A 19823-nucleotide genomic window follows, 5' to 3' on the forward strand; every position below is an offset into this window, starting at 1 on the left:
TGCACGTTCGCAATCGGTCATTTTTTCTCATTTTAAGTTTTCAAGTCTTAATCAATTGTCTTGGGAACTTGAACTTGATTCAGGTAACTCTCATCCTTGTTATTACAAATACATCCTGTAGATGACTGATGTTGTTTTTTCTGAAAGCTCCATTTCCTAGTGTGATTAACTGTCGTCAGTGGAGGGAAACTTGCATAGCCCTCAAATGAATGACCTGGCTGGTCATTAAAATACAAAGTTAAATCAAAACAAACCTGATTTACAAAATTTGCGGGTGGTAAAATGTATATCTCCTAATCATAAGTGATGTCATGCATAGTTATACTCAATATCATTACACATTTTTTTTTTAAGAAACACACTTTTAAGAAACATGAGGCTCAGAATGCCTAAAAACTAAGAAACATCTAAGAAACATGCTGAGGCTGCAGAATGAGAAAATAAAATTTTTTAATTTGGTTTTTTTAAGAACCTTCCAATCCAGCCTTTCACGAGGCTGATTATGTCAAAAAGTTTAGAAACGTGTAAGATAACATTTAAGGCTCAAATAGCTGATTTTTTAAGAAACATTGAGGCTGCTTGGTATATAAAACTAGTTTCTTAAAAGAAAAAACGTGTATTAAATTTGAGTTTACACCTCCAGCAGCCATTCAGAAACGTCTGAATTTCCTGAAAAATTTTTCAAATTTATGATCTTGTATGATTTTTTATTATCCAACCAGCCACGCTGTTTTATTCACCCCCCAATTCTGTCGCTGGAGTAACTAAAATTTCTCATATTGCAAATATGAGATTCTAAAATGGTAGAGTAGAGCTGCGAGCGGAGCTGTGTAGTTCATTTGTTTTGAAATTTTGCTGCATTGATTGGTCAGTCATTTGATGGTTATGCAAGTTTCCCTTCACTGATGCAAGTTACCCGACTTCACGGTACTCACTCGACTCCAGATTATGGCATTTTCTTTGACCATTTTAGATTTGTTCAATCATTTCAATTACTTTTCAATTACCTCTGATCATATTGAATATCTTTGATTGTATCAAATACCTTCAATTTTATCAAATATGTTTCCTGTAGCAGCATGTCAAATAATCTGAATTCGAGTTTATCTTGCCCAATTAAAACACACAATTCACGCTCGAAAACCACTTTTGTTTTCTTCGACCAATCAGAATGCGGGATTTGAGTTACTTGCAGAAACCCAGGGGAAAGGCACACAGAAGAGCGGAAAAATAACTGGTCAATCTTATGGCCGGCGCTTCTTTTTGTGGTTTGGTTTTAGGTCAATGTTTTTGGTTTTTCTTAAATATATATGATAGTAATTGGTTATCGAAGTAATGTTTTGGACCTAAGAGTGTATTCTAGAAGCTTTTAACCAAAAGAAAAACAACCCTCAATTTAGTAGGGGAAAATTTATTTTTTTGAGGTTGCTTGATTGTTTTGGTCAAAGTACTTGTTATACATTTTTGGAAAGCTAAGGGGTAGGGGAATCAAAATCACTTAATAGGTTACAATTTTTTTTTCGGACACTTTACAGAAATCACCTATACTTGCAATATATCTCTAATCTTAATTTTTTGAGAGCTTTCCAAAAATATACAACAGGTCTCCGTTTTCTCAAGCTAAAATTTTCATTAATTTTTGACCCTATGATTTTTGCCTAAGACCGTCATATTTGTCCAAAAATCACACCAAAATGTCCAAAAAAAATTGGAAATAAAGTAATTTTGATTCCCTTACCCCTTAAGGCCAGGGCAAACCGATCCAACATTTCATCCAACATACCTTTTTTCTGATGTTGGATGAAATTTTGGACCGGTTTGCGTCAATTCAAATTTTTGGGAAAAAAATGAAAATTCAAAAAAAGAAGAAAAAAATTCTATTGGACGGTGTTGAATGAAGTTTGATCGCCATCAAACATTTCATCCAACATTTGCGGCAAGATCAAAGAAGCTCCCTCATTGAATTGTGTAATTTTTCGTGTTGGATTGGTTTGGTGCTACTTTTTTCTTTATTTTTTGAATTTTCATTTTTTTCCAAGTCATCTCGGATGAAATGTTGGATCGGTTTGGCCTTGGCCTTGATTTTTGACCCTAGCCTTGATTTTCGCTTCATCCAACGCAAGTTTTTCCATCAAACATTTCATCCAACATTGGAAAATCATGTTGAATGAAATGTTGGATGAAATGTTGCATGAAATGTCGGACTGATTTGCCCTGGCCCTTAGCTTTCCAAAAATGTATTACAAGTGCTTTGACCAAAACAATCGAGCGATTTTACAAAATACCCTCTACTAATTGATAAATTGAAAAAAAGAATCATCAAAATTGATCAGTACGTTATTTCTCAGGCTCAACGACAGCATCCACCTTCATTGTGAACATGGTCCCTCTGTTTTACCTTGGGTGTTTAAGTTTTTAGACATGTAAATGTACCTTAAAGCCTTATTAAAGAATAATTAAAGATTGCACTGATGAAACTTTCTGAAAATCACTTTGTGGAATCTTTTCTTTTACTTTTTCCAATGGTAGTGTTTGGAATTTGTGCTGATTTCACTGTTTCTAGATGTTAGCCCTATGACTTAATAATGACATCAAAATAGCTTTATATTGGCGTCCCAATTAGAATAGTTGAACATTATCTGATTATGCTGTACAATGTCCCTAATATCTAGACAACTTCAATCTAATCCCTTACCTCTTCTTATCAGGTGCTTTCAGCACTTTTTATTTTACTTATATGATATTTGTTTTTTGCTAGGCTCAACTCATGCTAGATAATTAGAAAAACTCTGGGATCAGAACAATAACACATTGTTGCATGATTATTATTGTGTGCATTAAATATTTTCTTATCATTGTTTTAATGCTGGAGGTTTTAATTATCTGACATGACATCACGCCCAGCAAAAGGTCGATTCGTTTTTTGCACCCAAATTAACTGCGATCATTATCTGATTATACTGTAAAATGTCCTAATGTAGACAACCTCAATCTAATCTCATCAGCTTTCTTATTCTTAGATATAGGAATTATGAAAAGGTCATAATTTCAATCAGCAATGCTGACCTTTCTATTATTCTTGTCTCTAAAAAGAAGGCTGATAAAATTAGATCGGGGTTGTTGACGTAATGTCATGGATCTAAGATATAAAGGTCAGTGTCCAAAAAGTTATTAAAGAAAAAAGAGGAAATTTCGTAGTGACTAACAAGAAGAAGACCACAAACGGTATTTCCTCAACCAAAAATTATGTCGCCAAAAAACTGATTATGGTGCTGAAAAGCAGAGGCGTTGGAAAAACCGTCCGAAGTCCGAAGCTATTTTTTTTTTTGCAGAGTTATTCAAGACAAGATATTTTCGAAAAATCCATTAATCTCTAACTACTTTTGAATCTACCTTCTCAAATTAAGAAGTTTTTACAATATCAGAGTCATGTAGTCTGCCATAAACATTTTTTATTTCAGTGAAGTTGTAAATAAACATTAAAAAGTATTAGCATGATGGATGGACTCATCCGCTCTGCAATTGGAATCGCTGCTTTGCCTAAATATCTAGTATACACGTTTTTTCATAAGAACAAACTATAAAAGGGCATAAGGCTTCAATAACCAAAATGTTAGGAACAAGTTAAGAACATTTTAAGCTTCGTGGAATCTAAAACACTGGATTTCTTAGGAAAACGGACAAAAATCTCAAAAATTGCAAAAATAAGAACATGTTAAGAACAAAAAACTCAAAAAGTCAAGATCATCAGAAGGCTTCAAAAATTTTGGATGTTCTTGTAAAAAAACGTGTATCTCACTACTAGAATATCTCACTGTAGACTTTATTAATTTCGCCTTAGCGAAAGTATTACAATAGGCATGGTGCGGCGATATCGGAAGAAAATTTTGAAAACGAAAGTAGGGTGGACGAACTCACTAAAATCAATTTACAAATTACACGCTCGTATAACCACGGAAGGTTTTCTTTGGATTACGTCATTATATCTTTGTGTCTTTAGCTTCACAGTTTTGATTTTTCTTTATTTTCTTATAAGCATATACTTTATAAGAATCAAATCAATAACTCTTGTAAAGCGGTGAAATACCTTTCGGTAATCAGTTCTTACAAAGTAAACAAGGAATGGGGCACAATATGAGCATATTTATTTTTGTTAAAAGCATTTACTTGATAAGAATCAAATCAATAACTCTTGATAGACGGTGATATACCTTCCGGTAATTAGTTCTTACAAAGTAAAAAAGGGTTGGTGTACAATATGAGCATATTTATTTTTCTTATAAGTATTTACTTTATAAGAATCAAATCAATAACTCTTGATAGACGGTGATATACCTTCCGGTAATTAGTTCTTACAAAGTAAACAAGGGATGGTGCAAAATAAGAGCATATTTATTTTTCTTATAAGCATATACTTTATAAGAATCAAATCAATAACTCTTGATAGACGGTGATATACCTTTCGGTAATTAGTTCTTACAAAGTATACAAGGGACGGCGCACAATATGAGCATATTTATTTTTCTTATAAGCATTTACTTTATAAGAACCAAATCAATAACTCTTGATAGATGGTGATTACCTTCCGGTAATTAGTTCTTACAAAGTAAACAAGGGACGGCACACAATATGAGCATATTTATTTTTCTTATAAGCATATACTTTATAAGAATCAAATCAATAACTCTTGATAGACGGTGATATACCTTTCGGTAATTAGTTCTTACAACGTAAACAAGGGACGGCGCACAATATGAGCATATTTATTTTTGTTATAAGCATTTACTTTATAAGAATCAAATCAATAACTCTTGATAGACGGTGATATACCTTTCGGTAATTAGTTCTTACAAGGTAAGCAAGGATTGGGGTACCATATGAGCATATCTATTTTTGTTATAAGCATTTACTTTATAAGAATCAAATCAATAACTCTTGATAGACGGTGATATACCTTCCGGTAATTAGTTCTTACAAAGTAAACAAGGGACGGCGCACAATATGAGCATATTTATTTTTCTTATAAGCATTTACTTTATAAGAATCAACTCAATGACTCTTGATAGATGGTGATATACCTTTCGGTACTTAGTTCTTACAAAGTAAACAAGGGATGGCGTGCAATAAGAGGATATCAATTTTTTATAAGCATATACTTTATAAGAATTTTTAAAAATTAAACAGCAATTGTTCTTAAATTGGTCTTATTTTTTTAGCGATTTTAAGACTACTTGTTCATGTTGTAAAAGTGTTTCATCAAGGCTCGATGTAAAGTAGATTTCAGATTAGCTTCATCTACTTCTTGTTTTTCCCATGTAGTTCTAACTCTAGGCGAAATTTTCGACTTCAAGTCGTCTTGTTTTGTTTTGTTTTAGTTTTTATACAGTTTGGTGATAGTGGGATGGATATTTGTCATTTATGCTGGACATTACATTGGAATCAACCAACTGGGAGATCTGTGAATACTAGAAGTCATATCCTAGAATATCAAAATCAACCAAATGATGATTCAATTGTTTCTTTTGCTGAACCAAGTTTTTGTTCTTTACACTGATTACATTGGAAAATGATGGGGAAAGGCTTGTTTTATAATTTTGTTGCAATGATGCTGAAACAAACCAAATAATAATTCAATTGTCTCGTTTGCTGAACCAAGAGTTTGATAACATTGGAATCAATGGAAAACTTGTTTTACCTGAAATTTTGTTGTTAATATACAAGATGCCATTGTAAACAAATTTGATGAACAGTGAAATATAATATGGTTATTACGATATTCCATGATGATAAAGCTACAGTACCATTGGCATTACAGAATATTTTTATTTTTGGTATTATAATAATTGATACAATAATTCATACTAAATCATATTCAGATTGATATTTCTCTTTAATAATAAAAACATAACCATCAATGTCCAAAAGTCATAATATTTGAAATAAAAACCAAAACTGACTTTTTAAAACTACATTCTTGAACCTTAAACCTGGAGGTACTAGGGTTTGAGAATGTCAGGTATCTGCGGGTCGGATCTGCGAAAACCGACCCTTGAAGGGACTAAATTTTTATGTAAAAATTACCCTTAGAAAAACAAAATTTAGGCAAGAAAATGACCTTTAAGGAGACAGTTTAGACCCTAGAGAGATTTTCTTATTATGGTTTTCGTACCCTTAAAAGAAACCCAAAAGGGGGAAATACCGATCCTAAAGTACCCAATGTTAAACTCTTTTTTTGAAGTTTTTTTGAAATCTTTTTGTTCACTTAATATTTTATGTATACATGATGAAGCTGACGACTACCAACAGCTAGCTTTCAAAGCTCGTTTTTTGAAATCATTTGCTTTTTGTAATTTTCTGAAATTTTCATTAAATTTCTATGTGCTATATTGGAAGATTTGAATGCCCAACTATCCAGATCAAGCAGTATCCATTCTGAAACTCACACTTAATTTGGATGTGCTTATAATTTTATCGCTTTTTCTATGATCTTCATTACATTTCTTTCAACCATAGTGGCTCTTTAAAAAAAACTGGTGTATCAGTTTCTATGCACAAATTATTCTAAAGAAATCTGCATAAATTTGTCTACATTGAGTTATATATCAATAATTTAAATAATTTCTCATTTTTCATTTCATATACAAAAAAATACAATAAAAAAAATCTTCATACATCGATATTGAATGCAGTTTACCCTGAATTGAAAGATAACTGAAAAAAATTTGTTTGGAGTTTTTGAATTGGTTATACTTGAGAGAAACCACATGAAGATTTTCGTGTGTTTGTTACATGGAACTGTATGTATTCAAAAATGTATAATAACAAAATGGGATATCGAAGCGTCGTGGTAGCTGGTGTATTTAAGATATGAAGTGATATCAATTTACTGGAATGGTGCAGGGTTGGGTTAGAAGATTGAATTGAATGATTGAGGAATAAAGGACATCATTTCAAATTTGTTGGTCAGGAAGGCAAAAAAAGGTATAAAATTATGCAAAAATCCTTTTTCCTTTATTTACAATCCTCTTTATGGGAGATTCTTTATTTTTGCAGAAGTTATAACTTTCGATACTTTTTGGAATACACTCTTGACATTATTCTCTATGTAGTTTTCTTTTTATCTTTGTTTTTTGTTTTACGAGGAGAAAACTGAGTCCACTGCATTCAGGCCTCTACATTCTTATACAGGAAGTGTTTTACAAATTTTTTCTTTAGTTTGGTATCCAAAAAATTATTTTAACCTTATGAGAACATAGGTGGTTTTAGACCACGTCGAACTTATCAGGGGAAGAGATTTGTAATTGTATTTTCATTGTCTTTTAACGAGCGTTGAACTTCTTCTCATGTTTCTGATGTACTTGCTCTATTGTCTTACATCCGCCAATAGAAAAAAAGGGGACTAGAGAGTGATATTCGAAAGATTACTTTGCTACCATTTTAAAGGTTTTTGACTCTTATTTCACACCTCGAGATATATATTATTCTGATTTGACAACTAATATGGAAACCGAGAATATTGGCACTTTGAAAAAAATCAACGTTTCGAAGTTTTGTGACAATCAAGAAAGTCGTAAAAGTCTGATGTTATCTTAATTGTGTTTTTCAGTAAAAAAATTGAGTTTTTTATTAACAATTTTTAGAGAGATGTAGATACTTTTTTTTTTGGAAATTTGTTTCTTGTTTTTTGCATCGTCTTTTGTTCTTTGCATCTAAACCTAAGAATACTGTAAGAATATTTCAAGATGATTTTGTGTTCGAAAATTGTCACTTTTAGATTTGATGAACTCTTTTACCATGGTTGACTGATATACACTTTTTATAAGAACAAATTAATTGAGAAGATCTAGCTTCAATGATTAAAATATTAAGAACAAGTTAAAAACATTTTAAGACTTTGCAGACTCTCACTGCAGATGCCCAATTTATCATGAAATTGCAAAATATTCTCACAAAAAAGCGAAAATAAGAACATTCTAAGAACATTTGTTTCCAGGCTTAAAACTCAAAAAGTTAAGAAAAACCGAAGACTTTGGACATTCTTGTTAAAAAGGTTTATCCTTCAACATTTATTTTGTCTAGCTTGTTCAGCTATGTAAGATAAGAAAAGACACGACAAAATCAATTAAGCATTTTTTGCTTTTTATTTTTTTTTTCTCAACAACTTATCCCATAGTGACTTGTAAGCTGATAATCAGCAATAAGTGCTCAGACAATATGCCTTGAATGAGATTTAAACTCTATTTACATTGGAAAGTAGTAACCTCAAAGACTGGGTTCCGTGTTTCCTTGCAATGGCAGAAGCTCTGGCTATGTACTACTGGAAAGTCATAAAACTGAACCATTGGTGCGCTTAGACGATCGAATGTATCATCTCACTTTTCTGATGACATTCTCTGTATTTTCTAATATTCTTGTTGTATTTGCATGTTATTTTTATAAGAAGATCCAAAGCCTTCATATGTTCTTAACTTACTGAGTTTCAAGCCTTAAATCTTCACCAATTAATGAGTTTTTTCATCAAAAATCAAAATCAAAGTATATTTCGAAACCAAAAAACGTTTAAGTTTTTTTATGAAACTTCCTAAAAATGAGTGTTTTAGAGTTCGCAAAGCCTGTTTTTTTAAGAAAATTGACAAAATACAAAAATACAAAAAATACATAAAAACTGAGGAAAATAAGAGCATGTTAACCCTTTAAAGCTAAAAAAATTAAGAAATCTGAAGGCTTCAAAAATTTTGAATGTTCTTATAAAACAAGGTGTATTAAGCTCTATGTTCTTAAAGCCTTATTCTTCTTCAAAGTTGTATAAAGCATTAAGTTATGACGATGACATTACATAATCACCTAGTGTAGAAAGAGGCTTAAAATTCAGATAGAGAAAGTAAATCAGAAACATGCCTTGTTATCATTAATCACGTTTGGTTTCTCACGTTGAAGTCTCGTTCACGGTTTTGTCATGGCTTTTTTTGAATGTTGGTTTGAATGGCTTGGTTTGAATATGGTGCACGGTAAATCTAAAATTAACCATCTGAGGAAAATAGTCCTCCCGCGGAAAGTTTTACAGCAAGAATCTTGTTGTGCGCCGGAAAGTCAAAAACTAAATTTTCCTGATATGGCGCCCTACTTTCAAACACATTCACGCGACTTTGTTGTAATTCCAAGTCCTTTTAGACAAGAGATAGCATATTTGTCAGATTGTTAAGTTTTCACCCATCTCTTTAGAGCTTGAGCGTGGTGGGCAGAAAACAATCACAATCTGATCTCAGGTTATGTTAAAGGGCAGCTATTTCAGACTACAAGGAAATTTTATACAGCCAGCTCAAAATGTTTTCCAGTCATCGACCTTTATGAACCCTGCACTAAGCTCACTGACCTTTATATACCATGTACCAAGTTTCTCAATCCCGGCAAAGCAAAATCTTTGATTGAAGTTTTTTGAAAAGTGGTACCCTTATGATGGCGGCACTACTCAATAGCGGTGTGAATGCATCGAGAGCGCTAGATCTACTTTCCCTCGAAAACTTTTGATGACGTAGTGCCGTTAGACGTTAATTTTTAACACTGCAATTGCTTCTTCTCGGGTACCAATTTAAAAAAGCTTCGATCAAAGATGGCAGATATAGCTTGGTCCTGGGAAATATAAAGGTCAGTGACTAAGCTATATCCGCTATATTTTTGAAAGTGGTACTCTCGCAAAGCCATAGTAGTGTTAAAAATTAACGTCAAACGACGCTACATCATCGCAAGTAGATCTAGCCCCTCCGATGTATTTACACCACAATTGAATAGGGTACCACTTTCTAAAAAACTACGATCAGAAACTTGGCCAGGATTGAGATGCTGTCTCCAGGGTCTATATGAAGGTCAGTGCTTCCGACGAAAACAAATATTTTAGCTTACATTCCACCTATGTATACATTGTTTTGACGTCATGAAACCCTTGATGCATGGAAAGTTTACATCAATTTCGCCTCGATATACCAACTCTATTGTTTTGTTGTCTCATCGAGGCAATTTTATTTGAGATTGGCTTGCGTTTGCTTTGTTTCAGGCTCGAGATTATTATAAAGTTGAGTTTGTTAAAGTTTTATTGGAAAATTTTTCGAAATAGACAGTAAAAACAAACTTGAGATTCAAGAAAAGGAATTAATTTTTCACTGTCTTTCATATTGCATCGTCTCATAACAGAATATTCATTCTGCCACCACGGTCGGTCAGGTTGTAGAGCCAATGCGCACGTGTGTCGTGTACAAAGTAATCAGGATTTGCTCGGAGATTGGGTTTATATGAAAGACTTTTTTTGTCACCTCAACACAAAGTTACATGAACGTTGTATGGATATCATTCTGACGTTCTGTGTCAGCTGAGACTTTTCAGGTTCGCTTTCCACCGGGGTATTTCGAACCACCTTTTTTGACATTCAGCAGGTAATTGTATTGCGTCTATAGTTGGTTCTTTTTAGATGGTCCAGGCTGGCTTCTAAGGTGTTGTGTTGGTTAAACTTTTCAACCACGCAACATTCTCTCAACGTTCATCCAAGGTTATGGACGTACGATGGACATTGAGAGAACGTTTCTGCAGTTTGGCATCGAATAATCTTCTCTTGACCTACTACAAATTATAATCATAAGTATTTTAATATATATGTCTTGTCTTGTTTGACCAGATGAGAATCAAAGCATTTTCTTAGAAATTGACGTTAGGTAATCGAGACAAGTTGTTTGTTTGAATAGTAGTGAAGAATAAGAATACGAAGAGCGGTGAAATTTTTGTTGTTGATTTTTGCTTTTGAGAGGTATTTTGCTTCTCTTCTTCTCTTTCGTCTAATGAAAGATTCTTCTTTTTTGCACTTTGTTGAGATATACGTACGGTATGTATGTATTATGGCGATATTGATGATTGGAAATATAAGTGTTGTTATTTTTATATTCCATTTCTTCTTAAGTTGCTTATATCTTTCTCAGCAAAGAGAGTGCTTGACCCGGAGGAAGCATTTTACACAATCAATCGAAGTTGAGATTAAAATTGTTTGATTCTTATCTCAACTGCAATAAAGTGTATATTCCATTTTGGTAGTAGTTTTTGGACTAGTGGATGTTCTTACCCCTCATCTTGGCTTCTGGAACTGTCTGATCTTCTATTCATGATATGCACCATTGCAATGTCTTCCATTCCACCCAATAGCTGATTGGCTGAAAGTGATGTATTGGCTGATTTTACATCACTTACGACCAATGAGCTGTTGGTTCCGTGATGTAATGTCAGAAGACATTGCAGTGGTGCATATCATGAATTCTGTTTTTCCTTTTAATTCGCAAAAAATATAATTCGTCCGAGAAAAAGTTCGAATTTTAAAGAAGCGAACTCATTTGTCAAAATTGACGTCATTTCAGTCTTTGCTGTCAAACAAGGCGAGGGTTAGACTAGTAAATTAGTCGGTTATTACTTATAACCTTATAATAAAACTGTCAATCAAATAATGTAAACACTAATTAAATATTCAGCGCGCGTGAGAGAAAAGGAAAATAACCGACTAGAAGCTACTTCCAACGCCTTTTTTCTTCACCTAAAATCGTAAGGAGAGACGTACAGATTTCTGTATGTCTGACCCGTGCGGGATTGCATTTGTTTTTCTTTCTGTTTGTTGTATTTTTGGAAATACTCATTTATTTATATGCTCCCATGTTTAATATTACTATGAAATATCATTTAGTCAAAAAAGTTGGATGGATTCTCAAAAACCTAAAAAAGGTAAATAAAAATCAGTTTTTATTTGACGTCAGTTAGTCAACACGCATTTTGTGCAGTTCTTCAAAAATGGTTGAAATTTAGCAAAATCAAAAACATGAACGAAAAACCCGACAAAAAGCAAGAAAAACAACCATTTGAAGAAGCTAAACAAAACCAAACATGCACTCCCACCTCCTGCTCAGATGACGATGACCAAAACCGTCTAAAATGCCGAAAATGTCACCGCATGGTACACTACGAGTGCACACAATTACCGCTTTATCAGCTGCAAATTTTTGCCAACACTTATAACGAACAATATCTATGTCAGAATTGCGTGCGGATAACACGATCTCTAATGAGTAAAATAGGTGAGAACTCGTATCATATGATGCAGAGGGAGATTGAGAAGAAGGACGACGTCATTAAAAAGCTCAAAAACCAGCTAGCCAAGAACCGCAGCCTTAAGAACGATATCGAAAACATCTTAACCAATAAGATGGCTGACTTTGAAATAAAAACCCAGCAGATTATAAAAGAAGAAAAATAAAGCAAACGACGAATTACATAGAGAAAACATCAGAAAAAAAACATACGCTGAAATAACTAAGAAACACAAGGATAATTTCAAATCAGCAGTGAGAGAACACCAACAAGAAAACAAGAATGAAGAAAGAGACATCGAATCAAGAAAACGAAATATTATTATACATGGAATGGTGGAATTAGAGGTAGACAACAAAGAGGAACAACAGGAACAGGACAAAATAGATATTGAAGGTATACTAGGTAACATTGGCGTTCAAGATATCAAACCGTCCCACCATCATCGCATTGGACAAAACCAAAAAGGGCTACATTGGCGTCCAATCAAGTTGATCTTAAAAAGTATAGAGGAAAAAGAACGGATAATGCAAAATCTGCATAAGCTGAAACGATTCAATGAAATTGGTGGCTTTAGCATCACAGACGACTTCACCATCAACGAAAGAAAAATCATTAAAGATATGTGCCAAAAGGCGAAAAAAATGAATTCAAAAAATGACGATTTCGTTTGGCATGTAAGAGGAAGCCCTAGAACAAACCTTCGCCTAGTTCGAAAATCTAGGACAAAGACCAAAACAACGTCTTCTCTTCTGTCCATATCTTCTGACGACTGGACGACAGATGAAGAATTAGACAATTTATAAATCTAAAATTATTTCGTAGAGGTCGATAGACCTGTGAAATATAATTCTATGAATAAATAGGTTGTAAAATTAAACAACGTTTTTTGAGGGAAGAAGCTTCTAGTCGTTGAAATTCAGAAAAGACACGCAACCTCACCTCTTCGGAATTTTTTGTATATGGGTCTGTTTTCAACGACTAGTTTACTAGTCTAGGCGAGGGTCAACCTCGTCCCCGTGTATCCCAGGCTTTATTTACGTTACTGATTGACGCCAGAGAATTACGTAATCTTACGCGTTCGAAAACCAGCCAATGCCAGGGTATTATCTAGCGATATCAGTAAGCATCAAAGAGGCCCCCCAGCGGTTGGCGTGATGGCGTGATGGAGGGTTTTTCATGGCGTGATGGCGTGAAATTTTGAAAAAAACGGCGTGATGGCGTGAAAATGAAGTGCCGGCGTGATCGTGAAATCGACGTTTTTTAGGCGTGATGGCGTGAAATTTGCAGTTCAGCGTGATCGTGAAAGTTATATTTATTATTTGAATCGTAATTCTATGTCCATTTTAGCCAATTTAGAGGGTTTAAATTTCAAAATTTTCTTGGTCGGCCCCAACTATGGTGAGCCTCCTATAGCTCTCATTTTAAAACATAAAAGAAGCGGTGCAAACAGTTTTAAACATCTGCCATTTATCCTTGTAGCATCCAATTGTCTTTAGCAGTTGCTAGCTAGTCTTCAAAATAAAGCGAATGCTATGAGAGGCTCAAAATTTAAAAATTTTCCCGTCGGCGCAAACCATGGTTGCGTTTCCTCCGTAACTAACATTTTCCTCTCTTTCTTAGATGCTTATTCTTAGAAGCATCAAAGACATCAGGTCCTTTATTTATTTTCCTGAAAATTTCAGGAAAATATCTATTTATAGCAAAGCCTTAAACAGAAAGAAGCAACAGGTTTATTATGAGGTGTTATTTTGAGCAGATTGGCATTGATCAAAGGAATCCTGTGATGTTTAAACCATATTTTGGAAAAAGAGAGTAAACGAGGGGGATTGTAGCCATACTAAATTGAAAATTTCTCCCGTCGGCGCAAACCATGGTTTCGCCTCCTCGTTCCCCATTTGAAAACTATTCATGCTAATTCACAATTAATGCCCATGGGTCCCGTCAACAGGGGGCCAGAGGGGGCATGGCCTCTCATGTTTTACCAAAAAACTTTGTACTTTTAAAAGATTTCCATTATTTTTACATGAATCATTTTTCAAATTGAATTGAAATGGGTCCTAAAATAGCACTTTGAACCCTTCAAAATTCAAAAATTTTCTCCGTTGCCCAACCATGGTGGGCTTTGTCAATTTGCTCAAATATACCTCAGCCCTAAAAACCAGGGCCCTTTGATGTGACCCACCAGTTGTCAAACAATTTTTGATATGCATAAGTCACGATTACGTCATTATTCCTATCGGAAACACCCGAAAAAACTTTAATTTGACCCCTGTGTATTACTAAAAGTGGAAAACAGGTCAAATTCCTTCCAGATTTTTCGGGTGTTTCCGATAAGAAAAATGATATATTCTTGACTTACGTGAATGAGAATGCCAAAAAACTGATTGACGATCAAACACATACCTATTTATGGGCAAAAATTAAGTTTTTATAGCGGCATTTTATCCATACCAATGGGTCTAAACGTGGTCTAAAATAAAACTGAATCAATCCAGAGAATATGAGCGTGAAAACTAAATTTTCTAGGCGTAATGGCGTGAAATCGAAAAAAATTGGCGTGATCGTGAAAATCAAATTTTTCAGGCGTGATGGCGTGAAATCGAAAAAAAATTGGCGTGATGGCGTGAATTTGGGGTCCGCTGGGGGGGGGGGCTACATTTTTTTGAAATCTAGAGATAGATTTTAGTTTCAATCTGGCATTTGTGTAAAACCTACGCGCGGGCGTTCTGGATGGGAAATAAGTGGTTTTATTTCCCATCCAGGAATCTCGCCTCTGGCCCTTCGGGCTTGAAGCTCAACGAAAAAGGTATCACGGCCAGCCTATTTGGTTTTCTTATCACCATTTAAATACCATAATTTTTGATTTTGTCGAATGAGTTGCATTATTAATGGACCCTGCTTTCCACACCGCCCAAAAGCAGAAAAAGCTGCTATGGGTTAAGTGAAACAATAATCTGTAATACTTCTTATCTAAGTGCAAATTATAAAAGTGCATGGTTTTGACAACATATTCCCACTCCCAAAGGGTTTTTGTTGTACAGTTAACGCTCTCTAATTCGACATTTTATTATTTGTTTTGCTCCACTTGATAATAACGAGTTTATGTGTCGGAGGATATCGATGGTGACGGCGAATCGTGAAGTCGACGCAAAACAAAGTCGATAGTTGCTATACGGCTGGGCTGTATATAGCCTTTGCTCTACTAAAAAGACGACGGTGTTTTGGTGTTTTTACCGTCGCCGAGCAAAGCGAACTGCGATTTTAACCGCATTTCAACTTTGCTTTATACCGTCTCCTTTGATCTCTTGGTAATTTTGAAGTTCACCGTCAACGAGAAACTCTCCTAAACGACTCTCTACTATTCGATACGCTCCCTAATACATTGGGCTTTTTTTCCAGAAAAAAATCGTATACCCCCTGTTGAGGAGGTCCATTTCCGTTTCAAGGGGGTAATGTTTGATATGTGCTGGAATTCAATAGGGAGATACAAAAATCTAGCAAAAACAACTGGAATTCCATGGGAGTAGCTTTTTAAATCCTACTAAAATGCAGAATTCCAGAGGGGTTTGAACCTAAAATTGCCTGGAATTCCAAGGGGTTACAGCATTTCCAGCCACAAAATGATGGACCTCCTCTACAGGGGGTATACGGTTTTTTTCTGGAAAAGCCCATTCTTCTCGAGATGCATAAATTTATTGTTGTCCTCATTTTCAAACAGATTTCATTGCTATAAAATTACATATTCACAATGATAATTTTGTTGTTTACACCTCATGAGACATTTTGAATTTCAAGTACTTTTGTTTTAGAGTTAATGTTTGCCTTTTGGGAATTTAAATTGGTTTAAATGTATAATTTCATAGCAATGAAATCTGTTTGAAAACGAGGACAACAATAAATTTATGCATCTCAAGAAGAGTGTATTCGATGAAAGTCCAAACCCCTCCTCGAAAATCGCTAACGTCACGTGTCTTCTAAACTTTCCAATAACTGAAACTGTTCTCTAATCTCTTAATCTATACGGTTGTCTATAATTGAAATGGTTGCAATAGATAAAACTGTTACATAAACATTACGTTCTTATTACATAAGTTATGGTGACTTTTTTTGGATACAGTTGACCCTTGCAAATTCAAATTCGAACTGTTTGATCGAATTACAGAGAGTTAGTTCGGATAACGGGAAGATTCGAAAATGATAGAAGTTCGAATTATAGAGATTCACCCGCATCAGTAAGATTCTTTTTTTTAATGACGTCATTCTCTTTATAACAGTGTAAATGACACCTTAGATAATAGTCTAGACAGGGCCTTATTAATATTATATTATCTTAACTTATACAATAATAAAAGCCGGAGGCATTCCCGGTACGCTATAAAACAATTCTAATAAACTTCTTTTAAAAATAGCTAGTTTGGGAAATTTAATAAATAAATAAAAATTTAGAAATTAATTTTGGAAATTGCTTCAGCAATTTCAATGTCATTTGATTCAGTGAGGTTTTGGTCTCTCAATGACCGTGAACCTCTAACACACATGATAATACAATTGTTCAGGGCAAATGAAATCTTTCGATTTATCCAATTTGTCACGATATTGTAGTTAATTCCACGCTTATCAGCAATCATTTGGCTGAGTCTCTGATAAAATTTTCTACATTCGCGTCCTTTACCTCCATTTGAACAGAATACAAGGGGCGTAAAGCTCCCATGCTCAATCTGAATCACACGCTCATTGTATGCCCTCTTCTTCTCTTTTTCGTTAATTTCGTGAGCTTTCTCGATATCCATATTTCCATAACGTCCGGCTATATCGAAAAATGCCTTCTGATATGGAATCCAGAAATCCCTAGCACTCACATCCAATCTTGCTTCATTTGACTTTTTAGAGCCTTTTGACATCTCTTCACCAGTGATCGCCTGAAGCGGAGGTTCAATTCGTACGTCCTTACAGATCTCAGTCAGAAGATTGGCGGTGATGTTTCTTAAGATGTTATGACGCAATGTAACAAAACCCCCTTTCTTACAGGATAAGGCATGCTGAAGATCGAATCGTGCACCACATGAACATGTTTCGGGAAGTCTGCTTAGCGGTTTCCCGTAGCGTATCTTGATGAGATCCCAAAACACACCTTTGTCGAGTTGGTAACCCTCCTCTTTGAGTGGGAGAGTCGAGAGCCAGATTGATGCTCCTTTCGTCGAGTTTATTTCGTGTAAGCGTTGCTGCGTTGTTGTCATGTTCTCGAACACGTGATCTGCCTTCGTTCGATGGTTTTCTCTGCGACAAGCCTTGATGTTGTTCTTTATTTTTCGCTGTTCGTTTTGATCCAGATTATATGATCGTTCTTGGTTGGCTATGTTGTTAGCCAGACTTTGTGTCATCTCAATTGAGTTTTTGAACTCGTTCTTGGCTTCCTCAGCAAAGATAGGTATTCCCAGCCCACCCATGCTTGGTGGAAGAGAAAATAGCTTTCGTTCATTGCCTGTTGGCTGGATACCACCAGTGATGTTTGGTATGAAAAAGCAACTCTGTTGTAATGATGTTATCGAGCTGGTGTAGAAAATCGTCAATGCCATCTATTGTTCGCATAAAGTACGTGATTTTATGCTTGTAGCCATTTATAAAGCATGCATAAGCTTCATGTGGAGCGAACTTTGCAATGTTAGATAGCGTTCTGATTTCATTTGACCAATTAGCGATTTTCTCCATCATGAAGTCTCTGCGGAATTGAAGAGAGCCAACAACTGCGCCAAGATGTTTACGTCCATTTGTTGTGATTTTGATATCTGAACCAACGAATACAGTTTGAGCTAGGTCAACATTGTGAGGTTTAACGATCAACCATGACTTTGAAGGTTCAGGAAAGTATCCATATTTAGGACCAAGTCGGCAGACTTCATCCCAATAGAATCTTAAGGCCAACCAGCTTGCCAACACCAGCAAGATCATCTGCGAATGCTGCAATCTTTGCATCGGCTGAGATTGGTTGGATTCTTTCGACACTTCTCAGGATCAAGGGAATTATAGCAATAGCATATATGAACATTGCTATGGGATCTCCCTGTGTGGTTCCCTCCATTGACTTGATTTCAGCACCACCAATGATGAACAATCTTGCTTGGTATTGGTAGCAGTTGGTGACAAACGTTGAGAGGGACGGACAAATGACTTTGGCATTATGGATGAACGCCATGCGGTTCACGCTGTTAAATGCATTTGCCGCATCGATGAGCAGAACAGCTTCGGTTTCTTCATTGGCAAATATTTGTCTGATTGCGTGAACAGCAGCTTCCGATCCAGCTTCTTGACCAGCGCAGACTTGAAGGGAACCAACACTTTGAAGGACATCGTCTTTAACGACGGAAGCAATGACCTTTCCAATAATACGTCGCAGTACTTCACCAACACCAATCGGGCGGATGCCAGGGTTTTTGTTCAACGGGATAAGACGACAGGCTAAGATTGGCTGAAGTGAGTCTTCAGAGTGAATTTCTGTACAAATAGTTCTAGCAAATCTCGCCAATGCTTTGCACAAATCAGTAGACTCTTGACCATATTGTTTGGATGTCAGCAATCTCTTCCAGCCATCTCCATCCATTCCAGAGGGTCCAGAGCCACCTTTAGTTCTTGCTGCTGCTTGACGAATTGCATCAGCATCGATTTCTTCAAAGATAACAGGATGGACTTCGATTGGTTTGTCTGTTAAGAGAACATCGTCTTCAGCTTGTTGTGGCTCAGGATGTTTCTGACGAAGTATCTCCAGTGTCTCATCATTCAAAGGGACGATACCATCGACCATGTTATCACTTAGAAGTTTGATGGCACCATTGACATTGCCCTTTGACATCCGCTCAATGAATTTTTTCGATGTTGATTTTATCGAACTCACAGTCTTTTTTGGCGATTTTAGACGATCTTGAATCGTTGATCCTTCTTTAAGAAGATCAAGGATGAATCCTTCACTCCATTGTTTCATTCTTCTTTCCAGTGCTGCTTTGTGGTCTTTCGACTTCGACTTTTTGGATGGCTTTTGAAGGAGAAGCGCTGGCATTATCATGATGGTCTTTAGGGCGATACTTTTCAGTGGTGAGTTCTCTACCCATGCATTGATCAGCCTGGTTAATTCGTGGATGTATTGTTTACCAGCAGCACCTTTTGGAAGAAGAAATATGTTTTTCTTCCAGTATACAATCTTCTCGTACGAATGGTTCACCTTTTTTTCAAATGAATCACCATCACAACTTCCCCATTTGAAATCATAAGGCTTCACTGGATCTGGCGCAGATGGTGGTGGATCAGGAGGTTTTGGGGGCAGCTTGTTGGTATCTGTTGTGGCTTGTTGAAGGACCTCGTCACTGATTGATGTCATTGTTGTGTTTGTGGTCTGAACCTTGGTCTGGACAGTATCTACTTCTGGCGGGGTTTTTTCCTTGCAAGCTTTTGACTGCATATGTCTTTTCAGCCCTCCAGTGGTTTTGCAAATTTGTCCACATTTTTCACATTTTATGGTTGTTGAGATCTCTGAGTCTTGACTGGATGCCATTTCTCCTGTCTTCTCGTAAAACACCAGGTCTTGATGTATTCTAGACTCTTCACTCTGTCGGAGAGACGCGTCTACCTCCTGGCTGCAGAGGATTTTTCTTCTGGCTATATATTCGAGCCAGTCAGTCTATTTCAACTGACCTTCTGCACCCTTGACTACAGGC

The 19823-nt window shown here is 35.6% G+C and overlaps 1 protein-coding gene across 1 annotated transcript in view; it reads left to right on the plus strand.

Moving 5' to 3' along the window:
* The first annotated feature begins 6845 nt into the window (after positions 1–6845).
* Positions 6846–19823, plus strand: part of LOC136824346 (microtubule-associated serine/threonine-protein kinase 3-like) — a 74537-nt gene continuing 61559 nt past the window's right edge. Inside the window, exon 1 of the mRNA XM_067080497.1 lies at positions 6846–6981. The gene's annotated coding sequence lies outside the window, so the exon portion shown is untranslated. The remainder of the gene's footprint in view (positions 6982–19823) is intronic.

This window comes from Clytia hemisphaerica, unplaced genomic scaffold (genome assembly GCF_902728285.1).
Source record: "Clytia hemisphaerica strain Z4C2 unplaced genomic scaffold, Clytia hemisphaerica genome assembly, whole genome shotgun sequence".
NCBI classification, from domain to species: Eukaryota; Metazoa; Cnidaria; class Hydrozoa; order Leptothecata; family Clytiidae; genus Clytia; species Clytia hemisphaerica.